Source organism: Lemur catta, chromosome 26 (genome assembly GCF_020740605.2).
Source record: "Lemur catta isolate mLemCat1 chromosome 26, mLemCat1.pri, whole genome shotgun sequence".
NCBI classification, from domain to species: Eukaryota; Metazoa; Chordata; class Mammalia; order Primates; family Lemuridae; genus Lemur; species Lemur catta.
Window position 1 is genome coordinate 7,837,983 of NC_059153.1, and position 12,287 is coordinate 7,850,269.

Below are 12,287 nucleotides of genomic sequence, written 5' to 3' on the forward strand. Positions count from 1 at the left end.
TTAGATTCAGAGAATTCTGTTGAATGGCTTTCTTGCTAGGAAGAATCTGAAAATAATTTTAGAACATGACACACACACGCAAGTGCCTTGGGAGGTTTTCATTGCTAACAGTAAACAGGTCACTTGCCAGGCCAACTGTGAGTTGGTGACCACTACTCTGGGGAAGGACAATATGGGAATTTCTACTACCTAAGAAAAGGTGCTACACGGGATAGAAAGGGCCCTCAGGATACAGATGTGGTAGCAAAGAAGTAGGGAAATTCTCATCTCTTCCTGTAACATTATTTGAACCTCTCTGAACTTTAGAACAATCCCAACTACTACTTGCTGTAGAAAAGACAGACAAAGGCCTCAAAGGGTAACTGACCATTACCTTTGAGACCTTGCTCAAAGGTCTAGGCTAAGTCTAGGCTAACATGAGTACTCCACAGACAGTTCTGAGTGTGAAGGAAAGGTCAACTTGCTCTCTATGTGTGTGGCTAAAGCTATGAGGCCCGACTGCCAGAGCAGAGTACTGGTGTTTTGGGAATGATGCCTGAGCAATTAAGCATTTGAATGTGATCTAAAAAAAATAACTTTGAAATCTAAGTACGTATCACTATGAAGACTGCGGGATCTGGGTCAGTTAGGGCACCCTGGTAGCAAAGGTCAATCCTTGCCAGACTGCAGGACCAGTCTCAATAGCAACAAGGCAGCACCAGAACCGACAGAATGATTGAAAGGTCCTTTAATTCCCTTCCTTTTTTTAGATTTTACCAAATTGTTTAGAGACATGGTCTCACTCTGTCACCCAAGCTGGGATGCAGTGGCACAATCATAGCTTACTGGTGCTTCAAACTCCTGGGATTAAGTGATCCTCCTGCCTCAGCCCCTTGACTACCTAGGAATGCAGGCAGGCACCACCACCCAATGCCTATTTTTTTTTTTTTTTAAGAGATGGGGTCTACCTATGCCACCCAGGCTGTTCTTGAACACCTAGCCTCAAGTAATCATCCTGCCTAAGCCTCCCAAAGTGCTGGGATTATAGGCGTGAGCCTTCACACCTAGTTTTCCCCTCCTTCTAACCTTTAATTAGAACTCTCTTCCTTGTACTTAGGGAAACCCTTCCTTTCTTGAAAAATTCAAGCAGGAGGGTAGAGGACATAATGCCCAAAGGATTCACAGGCACTCAGATACCCAAGCAGAGAGACTCCTGGAAAAACAGAATCCTGGAAATTGTACTTCTATTTCCCATAGTATTATCTAAACGTCTTCCTTCCTATGGGCTCCCACTTCCAGATCCCTCCCTCTTCTGCAGGGCTCCATGGCAGTCTCCAACCTCTAAATATTCAGCCTAAGAAAGCACAGATTCCTGAAAGGATGGGCCCAAGTGACCAAGAGCAGGAGATCTCTATTTCCCTGCTCCTAGAAAACAAGTGAAAGGGACGCTCAGTCACACTCTCCTAGCAGAGACATGTTACAAACTACCCAACTGAAGCTCCATGAGGGATCTCCCAGCCATTCCCACCCCTGCCTTCCCTACATGTACATGGGAAGGGCATCAGTGAATTGGGAAAAGAGGTGGCGGAGACACCGGACCTGGGACACACATCTGTCTTTCAGGAACCTCCAGACCCTAGGAATCGAGGGGCTCTCAGCCAGTCCTCTGTAACTTGAGGTGGTGGCAGATCATACCACATTCTGATCTGCTCTACAGATTCTTCCAAAATTCTTCAAACATCTTTCAATAGCAACCTCCAAATCTGTCAGTTCCTCCAATTAAACAAAAAAACAGCAAGCTCTTCAGGACTCCCTTTGAGTCCTCTATTTTAAGACACTCTTCCAGGTAACTCCCGACACCCTGTGTCCTTCATTCCTATGATTCATCTTTATCAAACTTCTCAGATACTCCAATATTCTGATTTCTTTTCTAAAACGCTTATTCCTATACAACCCAGTGTTGTTTCTCTTCAAACTTGGCGTTCCCCTGCTAATTCCATTCATATCCACTAACACTGAGTTCATCAGCTAATTCCATTCTTATCCTTTTCCGTTGGCTTCACTAGACCCACACCCACTGTCTATTATTAAAACACTCACCTACAGGATGATAAACAAGGAAGAGTACTGGGCTTTCAATTAAGAAACCTGAGTTCTAACACTCACTATCTCCAAATGAGTCACTTTAATCTCTTTGACTTTCAGGTTCTCCACCTGAGCAATTACTAGGGCAGGATGTTAAGCACAGGTGGAATTCCTAGAGAATACTTTGCTTGGTCTCTTAAGATTGCTTAAAATCCTGAAATTCTGTGTGCTTTGGATTTCCTCTATAGGAAAATGTGGAAGACTTAGCTGGCAGAATGGAAAGGAAAAAAAACACAACAAAAGAAATACCAAAAAAGGCAGAGAAGAAAGAAAACAAAATCAAGACAAGATTAGAGAAAAGTCACAGAAGAAGAAAAAAGATGCTAGGAAAAAAGAAAAATCTTCATGAACTAGGCATGTGCAGTAGCTGAGGATAGTCTTACTGTCTACTTACTGGGAAGTCAGTAAGTAGAAAGATCAATCAGAAAAATCCTCTAAATAGACGCTAACTGTAATTAACAAAACATGGCATACCTGTAGACATCCTTCACTTACAGGAAATTAACTCCTTCTAGGACTTGCTTGGTCTTGCTTATGTTAAACCTATGGTCCTGTGGCCACGGCAAAGTGAGATCTGCCCTCAAACTTTTGATGGTGAAAACAATGACCACTGCAATTGTTGAACATAGCAGGACAAGCTGTTGACTAACCAGGCTTCTAAGGAACACTTTTGAGGAGAGTTAACGAATAACTAAATCTGACTTTCTGCATCGATCTCAGTTGGACCTGTACCTGGATCCCAGTGCTGCACAGTTCTTTATCATATGCTCAGGGGAAGAAGTAGGGATTTGGGAGCCAGGCAGGTTTATTGTCAAATCATGGGTCAGCTACTTGTTCGCTATGGGATCATGGGACAATTAGTCAACTTCAGAACCACAGTAGCCTAATTCCTAAACAGGAATAGCACAAGTACTTTGCAAGTATTTGTGGAGATTATATGAGATGATCAATGTTAAGTACATGATATGGCATCTAGCTCATAGTAGAACACTCATCAAATATTAGTTTCTTTGCTTTGTATTCCCTTAGTGAACACATAATTTTTAAAAAATATGTAAGATCCTACCTGAACACGGGGTCTCCAGCAATCTCATCCACTACTAAAGAAAAAAGTAAAATATATTTTAAATCAACCATATAAAATTATGGAACATTAAAAGCCTACGATAGCATGCTGGCCTATAATCCCAAGGTAATTAGGAGGCTGAAGTGAGCGTATTGCTTAAGGCTGACACTTTAACCCTGCAGTGCGCTATGATCACATAAAATCATTGGATATGCTAAGATACTGTATTGCTGATCACAAGCTCCTCTTATTCGTTTCTAAGATTTCTGTTCATTTCTTCTGAAACTAAAAACACTGTTCACCTACTAAAGGAGGCCCTTGAAAGAACAAGTCAAAAAGTGCATACAGTTGCCTCCGAAGCATAGGAAGAGTTATGCACTGCTCCAAGACAGATGGTTGTGACCATTAAGGACCACTAGGACCTCCAAGTTATTTCGAGGGTAATGGGGGTTTATCATACAGACAGATAGATAGACAGATATAGATATAGATATAGATAGAAGGTTAAAAGTGTTGTGATCCAAGCCACCAAGTATTCTAGTTAAATCACAGATTAGCAACTTCTGAACAAATATAATACCAGGAAAGCATTTCACATGAAAACTATGCCAGATAGAACACATAGTATTTGACAACCCAGAAGACACCTAAAATCTTGGCAGCCCACCATCAGTGACACTGTCATTGTGGTACAGACATTTGCCGTTAGAATCTAAGAGAATACCAGGTACACTTTAGGACAAGTAGCCAACTGTCTTCAAAGGAAATAATAAACACTTGTAAGACATACACATGTTAGTAATATGTTCTCACACTATTTTCTCGTTGGAGATGAAATCAAAAAGAAAGCAGGAAAAGCAGAGATATCAGAAGAAGGCAAATGGAAGGAGAACTGCACTAATGAAGACATTCAGGTACTGACTTTTCTACTGAAGTCCCCAGAATTCCCCAAGTACTGAGAACCAGTATATTCAGCATATCCCCTTACAGTTTCCTCCATATATTCTTTCAGTTTTCTGCAGTATAGTATTTAAACGATGTCAGTTTCTCCAACTTGCAGGTCTGTAATCCATTGCTGACCAAAATTTGAAACCCAGTCCCAAAATGGCTGTGTTATGATTCCACGTCAGAGGGAGGGTATGTGTGTTCCACAGTGGCTTCCAGTGTTGCTGCCAGGTTTTGTTTCAGAATGCGTGCACAAGAGCTCATCAAAGCCGTGAGTATAAAGCAAGCATTTCCACAACAAGCAGATAAGAGAGACACCACTTCCCCTTACAGGTGATCTTCAGGTTTTAACAATTTTGGAGTAATATTGGCACATTGGACTCACCAGTCTAGACAATTTTCCTGACCCTATGTGGATACCTGCTGCAGTTACAAAACTTTTAGGTAGCATCTTAAAGATGTGTCCTTCCACATCTGGACACCACAAGTACGAGTCACATACAAAGTAGACCTTACAATTTTAAAATTGTTGTTTTGAAAAGGGAACCACCACACATGAGAAAGTTCACTCCAACTCGCTTTAGTAATCTTACTTGTCAGAATTTATAGTCTCCTACTTGAAATTCTCATGTTTTAAAAAATCTTTACAACATAACTTGCTCTGATTCCTCTCCGACATTTCTCTACCCACTGCTCAGTCTTCTTTGCTGACTCCTTTTCCTTTGGGAAACGTGGATGCGCCAAGGGTTTTGGCACTGGCCGCCTTCTCATTCTACATCTTCCCTATCAAGGAGAAGCTCATTCACATCTATGACTTTGGTAATTACAGTGACAGTATTCCAAGTCTGTGACTCCAACCTCAGGGTTCCATCTCCTGGTAGAAATGCCTATCATCCAATTACCAACTGAAAATATCCCACAGGAATATCCCGTTAAACTCAACATGGATAGAAAACAGTTAATCTTCCCTGTTGACCTGCTGCTCTTCTCTATACACGTGACAGTTTGCTACTCTTTCCTCGTGTCCAATTTAAACGTGACTGCATCACCTGGAAACCTGTGAGTCAGACAGCTGAGATTTCTCTCTGCCCTTAAATTTGAACATTCAGTAACCACTAAATCATATGAACTGTCTTTCTCTTCTAACTCCTCTTTACATGTCTACCACCAAGGTTTTATTTCAAGATTCAGCATGGACTCTTAACTTCTGGCTCTCACAGGGGGAAAAACCCACCAACTATTATCATTACTTCTTAAATCTAAAAAAATAATAAGTAAAAAAAGGAAAAGGCAAGAAAAAGAACAACGTCTTAAAATGAATAAACTGACCTTCCTAACTATTTCCTTCGCTGTGGATGGGTAACCACTAGATTGCTACTAATCCAAGCTTTGTGTGACAAGGAAACTACAACTTTGACTATTGTGAAAGCTTCCTTCTCTTGTCCTCCAGTCTCATTAGATGGTAACCTTCCATCTACCTTCTACATGGGGGGTCAGCAAACTACAGGCCACAGGCCACATCTACCCTGCCACATGGTTATTTAAACCAAGCTTCGTCGGAGCACAGTCATGTCTATTTGCTTACCTCTTATCTATGACTGCTTTCATACTACAATGGCAGGGTTGAATAGATATGACTGAGACCACCTGGCCTAAAAGGTGTACTACCTCAACCCTTTACAGAGAAAGCTTGACCATCCCTGCTTTACACCATAACCACAATGCCCTCATACTCAATTCTAATCCTGTGACTCCCAGGAAAATGGAACTGCTGGAAAACCTTGCAAATCTGACCCATGAGTCTCAGCTTTTGCACTTGCTGTTCTTGGACCTCATGTGCAATCCTGTTAGGTGTTCCTTCTGCCAAGCACCATCTTTCTGCCTCTTTACCTGGCAAACTTTCTACTCACTCTGCCTTGCTTACCTTCAATCCTAGTCAATGTCTAAAGAATTAATTCTGCATGATAGACTTAAAGTGTCTGGCACACATTTAACACGATAAGCACAAGGTAAATGATGATTATATTAATAAGCTCCCAGAGGGCATCTGGCACCCAGTAACCACTGAATAAAGTAGTAAATAATATAAGTAACAATAAAAATAAGTTCCTGACTGTATTTGTAAAATGTACGTGTTTAGTTACATCGGAACAATACTTATCACCCAAAAGACATTTCATAGCTGTTTGTAAGGTGGGCAAGTGAATACGATGAATAAAAATGGTTTGACAGTCCCGTTGAAGAAACACAGAAGTTAAACAGGAACAGGTCTAGCTTATCACAAGCACCTCAAAGACAAAAACTATGCCTACTCGACCTTTGTCTCCTACTACTTACAATACCTAAATTTTGGAATTTCTTTGATGAATATATACTACATTAAAGGTGCCCTCATATACCTCAGATTGTACAAGGATGTAGGTGTCCCACGTAGGTAGCACAGTAGCATTTTTGTTATTGTGAAATACTTCTCTACTTTTATTATTATTGGTTTAGCCCACGGTTGGGCTACTGGAATATTTCTTAGGAAAATCATTTGGCTAAGGGACACAAAGTCACTGTTATCATGACAATTATCCAGCAGATAGGAGAACACATCTCGTTCTAGTGAAGTAAATATATATCATTTGGTTTTAACCTATGGGGAATGAATTCAATAATAGTGAGACCTTGTTGGTATACGGATTTCTAACATAATCTGTACTTCTCAACAAAGAATTGCTTTTCTGACATCTTCATTCAACAGGTATCTTTATAAAATAATCCACTGGCTTGGTATGGTGGCCCATGATGCTTGTAATCCTAGCACTATAGGAGGCTGAGGCAGGAGGATCCTTGAGGGCAAGAGTTCCAGACCAGTCTGAGCAAGAGTCAGACCCCATCTCTACTAAAAATAGAAAAAATTAGCCAGCAAACTAAAAATAGAATGAAAAAAGTAGTTGGGTGCAGTGGCAAGCACCTGTAGTCCCAGCTACTCAGGAGGCTGAGGCAGGAAGATTGCTTGAGGCCAGCAGTTTGAGATTGCTGTGAGCTAGGCTGATGCCATGGCACTCTAGCCTGGGAAACAAAGTGAGTCTCTCTCTCTCTCAAAAAAAGAAAGAAACCATCTCTGCAAAAAAAATTTAAAAATAAGCTGGGCTTGGTGCCATGCACCTGTAGTTCCAGCTACTCGGGAGGCTGAGGCAGGAGGATCATTTGAGCCCTGGAGTCTGAGGTTACAGTGAGCTATGATGATCCTACTGCACTGACTGCACTCTAGGCCCTGCACTCTAGCCTGGGCAACAGAGTGAGTGAGACCTTGTCTCCAAAAATAAATACATAAAATAATATTCTCCTATTAGTATTGCTGCACACTGGCCACAATTTGCAGTTAATATTGTCATTTGTTCATGCTATCACAAAGGTATTTTTGAGTTCTCGGTTTTAAAAATAGTTACTTTTCTGTGACACAAATCACTATGTAATACAAATACATAGTCTCCCTTTGACAACAGGTGTTTGAACTGCAGGGGTCCACTTAGATGCAGATTTTCTTCTGCTCTGTCACCCAGACACAGCTGGACCAACCTCTCCTATTCCCCCTCCTCTTTATCAGCCTAGTCAATGTGAAGATAAAGAGGATAAAGACCTTTATGATGATCCACTTCCAGTTCATGAATAGGAAATGTATTTTTTCTTCCTTATGATTTTCTTCATAACAGTGGCTTTTCACTAGCTTACCTAATTGTGAGAATACAATATAGAACACATATGACATACAACCCATGTGTTAATTGGCTATTTATGTTATCACAAGGCTTCCAGTCCACAGTAGGCTGTAAGTAAAGTTTTGCAAAGTAAAATGTTATACACAGATTTTCGGATGAAAGGGGATTGACGTCCCTAACCCTCCCATGGTTCAAGGTCAACTGTAACTACTGTTCACTAAATGCAAACCATTTATTATAAAAATTAAATAGAAGATGCATTTTTATACCAAGTGCAATTCATTATAATGTGACTGGAAACGGAATATACTAACTTAAAAATCTTCTTTCTTATTTAGCCAAAAATATCAAACAGCATTTTAGGGACCAAAATTAAATAAATGATTTCTTTCCAGACAATATTGTTTGAGATAATAAATGACGTACGCCTAACTTAAAGTAACTCCGCATTCCAGACTACTAAAAAACATTCAAGAAGAAATATGCATGCAGTTTACACATTGACCTTTTAAACTCCTCCTTTATACTCAAAACTTCACTATTCCTACTTATGTATCTATTGTACGCCCACCAAAGAGGCAGTCACTGTCAGAAGGCTTACCTGGATTGCTAATTTGAGAAGGATTTTCCAGAATCTTTTCTTCTTTATCTTGTGAAATTTCTTGGGGAATTCTATTTCTAAAAATGTAATGAATAAAATTACTATTTTAATACTGACATGAAAATCATTTACCGAATAAATTAAATTCTGAAGAGTATTTCAGACAATATCAGAGCTATTATAATAACAGATCTTTAATTATCCCATATACCTCAAGTTTGTAAGCTCAACAAACTTCTTATTAAGCTTCTAGTTAAAGAAGAAAAGTAAGGCGAAGTACTCATGAAGGGAGTATAGAGCAGTGAATTAACCAGAGGTCCCTTGACATGATGCACCGTGTCCTGAACTCAGAAGAAGTCCTAGCTCTCTGTAAGCAATGGCTATTTGTTCTTGGACAAGTTGCTTCTCTCAGGCTCATTGCCTTCTAAAACTAAGGATTTTACTGCCTTAGTTCACTGGGTTCTAAAACAACATTTAATGAGAGAACAGTTTTACAAGGCTCAGAAAGATAGGGAATCAATGGAATAATTTGTCCTTGAACTTTATGGCTGAAATGATTTTGGAATCCCAAACAAAACACAATTGTATTTTTCCATAGGTACTAATACTCAAATGATACAGTTTTCAAAAATGTTACTAAGCCCCACCCTTGTTTATTACTTGTTCTACTGTTTGTGGCTTGCAATTCAGGGAATCTCATCGGTTTCATAATTTTAACAAAATTTATCATAAATATTACTTCAGTAAATGGGATAACATAATTGTCCACTGTTACTGAGCTACTTAATCACAGCAAGGGCAGAAAATTAATGGATGTCATAACCTAACTTGGACTACTACTGTTCCTCCCCTACCTGCTCAAACTCTGAATCAGCAGATCTTTGCTAGAATGATGCTTAATCTCCATGCCCGTCTCCAACTGACGTGGAAGGCAAAACCCTATTTTTATTTAAGTTGAACAAAGGCAATGCAAGTTGACATTTTCTCATTTCTGACTACTAACAACATATTTGCACACAACATTCCACACTACTGAGCTCCATTGGCATTTCATAGATCATATTATGGGCCTATCTCTGTACTGAAAGTCCCAACACAATTTTAATATTGGGTGTCACCTGTTTTTGCCTTGACACACACTGTTACCTTGGAGCTAGTCAGCAAATGGGCCAATGATGTTTCAGGGACTGGATAAAACACGGAATGCTTCACCGATGTTCATGTCTACCTTGGGCAGGGACCATGCTAATCTTCTCTGCAGGGTTCCAATTTTAGTGTATATGCTGCCGGAGCAAACACAAAGCCCTACTTTTCTTTGTGGATACTGAAGACTCATGGATGAAGCTTGGCTCTGTTAAATTCAACTATTCTACTTTAGATTCAGAGAATTCTGTTGAATGGCTTTCTTGCTAGGAAGAATCTGAAAATAATTTTAGAACATGACACACACACGCAAGTGCCTTGGGAGGTTTTCATTGCTAACAGTAAACAGGTCACTTGCCAGGCCAACTGTGAGTTGGTGACCACTACTCTGGGGAAGGACAATATGGGAATTTCTACTACCTAAGAAAAGGTGCTACACGGGATAGAAAGGGCCCTCAGGATACAGATGTGGTAGCAAAGAAGTAGGGAAATTCTCATCTCTTCCTGTAACATTATTTGAACCTCTCTGAACTTTAGAACAATCCCAACTACTACTTGCTGTAGAAAAGACAGACAAAGGCCTCAAAGGGTAACTGACCATTACCTTTGAGACCTTGCTCAAAGGTCTAGGCTAAGTCTAGGCTAACATGAGTACTCCACAGACAGTTCTGAGTGTGAAGGAAAGGTCAACTTGCTCTCTATGTGTGTGGCTAAAGCTATGAGGCCCGACTGCCAGAGCAGAGTACTGGTGTTTTGGGAATGATGGCTGAGCAATTAAGCATTTGAATGTGATCTAAAAAAAATAACTTTGAAATCTAAGTACGTATCACTATGAAGACTGCGGGATCTGGGTCAGTTAGGGCACCCTGGTAGCAAAGGTCAATCCTTGCCAGACTGCAGGACCAGTCTCAATAGCAACAAGGCAGCACCAGAACCGACAGAATGATTGAAAGGTCCTTTAATTCCCTTCCTTTTTTTAGATTTTACCAAATTGTTTAGAGACATGGTCTCACTCTGTCACCCAAGCTGGGATGCAGTGGCACAATCATAGCTTACTGGTGCTTCAAACTCCTGGGATTAAGTGATCCTCCTGCCTCAGCCCCTTGACTACCTAGGAATGCAGGCAGGCACCACCACCCAATGCCTATTTTTTTTTTTTTTAAGAGATGGGGTCTACCTATGCCACCCAGGCTGTTCTTGAACACCTAGCCTCAAGTAATCATCCTGCCTAAGCCTCCCAAAGTGCTGGGATTATAGGCGTGAGCCTTCACACCTAGTTTTCCCCTCCTTCTAACCTTTAATTAGAACTCTCTTCCTTGTACTTAGGGAAACCCTTCCTTTCTTGAAAAATTCAAGCAGGAGGGTAGAGGACATAATGCCCAAAGGATTCACAGGCACTCAGATACCCAAGCAGAGAGACTCCTGGAAAAACAGAATCCTGGAAATTGTACTTCTATTTCCCATAGTATTATCTAAATGTCTTCCTTCCTATGGGCTCCCACTTCCAGATCCCTCCCTCTTCTGCAGGGCTCCATGGCAGTCTCCAACCTCTAAATATTCAGCCTAAGAAAGCACAGATTCCTGAAAGGATGGGCCCAAGTGACCAAGAGCAGGAGATCTCTATTTCCCTGCTCCTAGAAAACAAGTGAAAGGGACGCTCAGTCACACTCTCCTAGCAGAGACATGTTAAAAACTACCCAACTGAAGCTCCATGAGGGATCTCCCAGCCATTCCCACCCCTGCCTTCCCTACATGTACATGGGAAGGACATCAGTGAATTGGGAAAAGAGGTGGCGGAGACACCGGACCTGGGACACACATCTGTCTTTCAGGAACCTCCAGACCCTAGGAATCGAGGGGCTCTCAGCCAGTCCTCTGTAACTTGAGGTGGTGGCAGATCATACAACATTCTGATCTGCTCTACAGATTCTTCCAAAATTCTTCAAACATCTTTCAATAGCAACCTCCAAATCTGTCAGTTCCTCCAATTAAACAAAAAAACAGCAAGCTCTTCAGGACTCCCTTTGAGTCCTCTATTTTAAGACACTCTTCCAGATAACTCCCGACACCCTGTGTCCTTCATTCCTATCATTCATCTTTATCAAACTTCTCAGATACTCCAGTATTCTGATTTCTTTTCTAAAACGCTTATTCCTATACAACCCAGTGTTGTTTCTCTTCAAACTTGGCGTTCCCCTGCTAATTCCATTCATATCCACTAACACTGAGTTCATCAGCTAATTCCATTCTTATCCTTTTCCGTTGGCTTCACTAGACCCACACCCACTGTCTATTATTAAAACACTCACCTACAGGATGATAAACAAGGAAGAGTACTGGGCTTTCAATTAAGAAACCTGAGTTCTAACACTCACTATCTCCAAATGAGTCACTTTAATCTCTTTGACTTTCAGGTTCTCCACCTGAGCAATTACTAGGGCAGGATGTTAAGCACAGGTGGAATTCCTAGACAATACTTTGCTTGGTCTCTTAAGATTGCTTAAAATCCTGAAATTCTGTGTGCTTTGGATTTCCTCTATAGGAAAATGTGGAAGACTTAGCTGGCAGAATGGAAAGGAAAAAAAACACAACAAAAGAAATACCAAAAAAGGCAGAGAAGAAAGAAAACAAAATCAAGACAAGATTAGAGAAGTCACAGAAGAAGAAAAAAGATGCTAGGAAAAAAGAAAAATCTTCATGA

General features: G+C 40.6%; 1 non-coding gene across 1 annotated transcript; it reads right to left on the reverse strand.

Annotated features, from left to right (window-relative positions):
- Positions 1 to 9,635: 9,635 nt before the first annotated feature.
- Positions 9,636 to 9,742, reverse strand: LOC123627778. The gene has a single exon (XR_006731488.1). It is a non-coding gene; the product is annotated as a U6 spliceosomal RNA (small nuclear RNA).
- Positions 9,743 to 12,287: the final 2,545 nt, after the last annotated feature.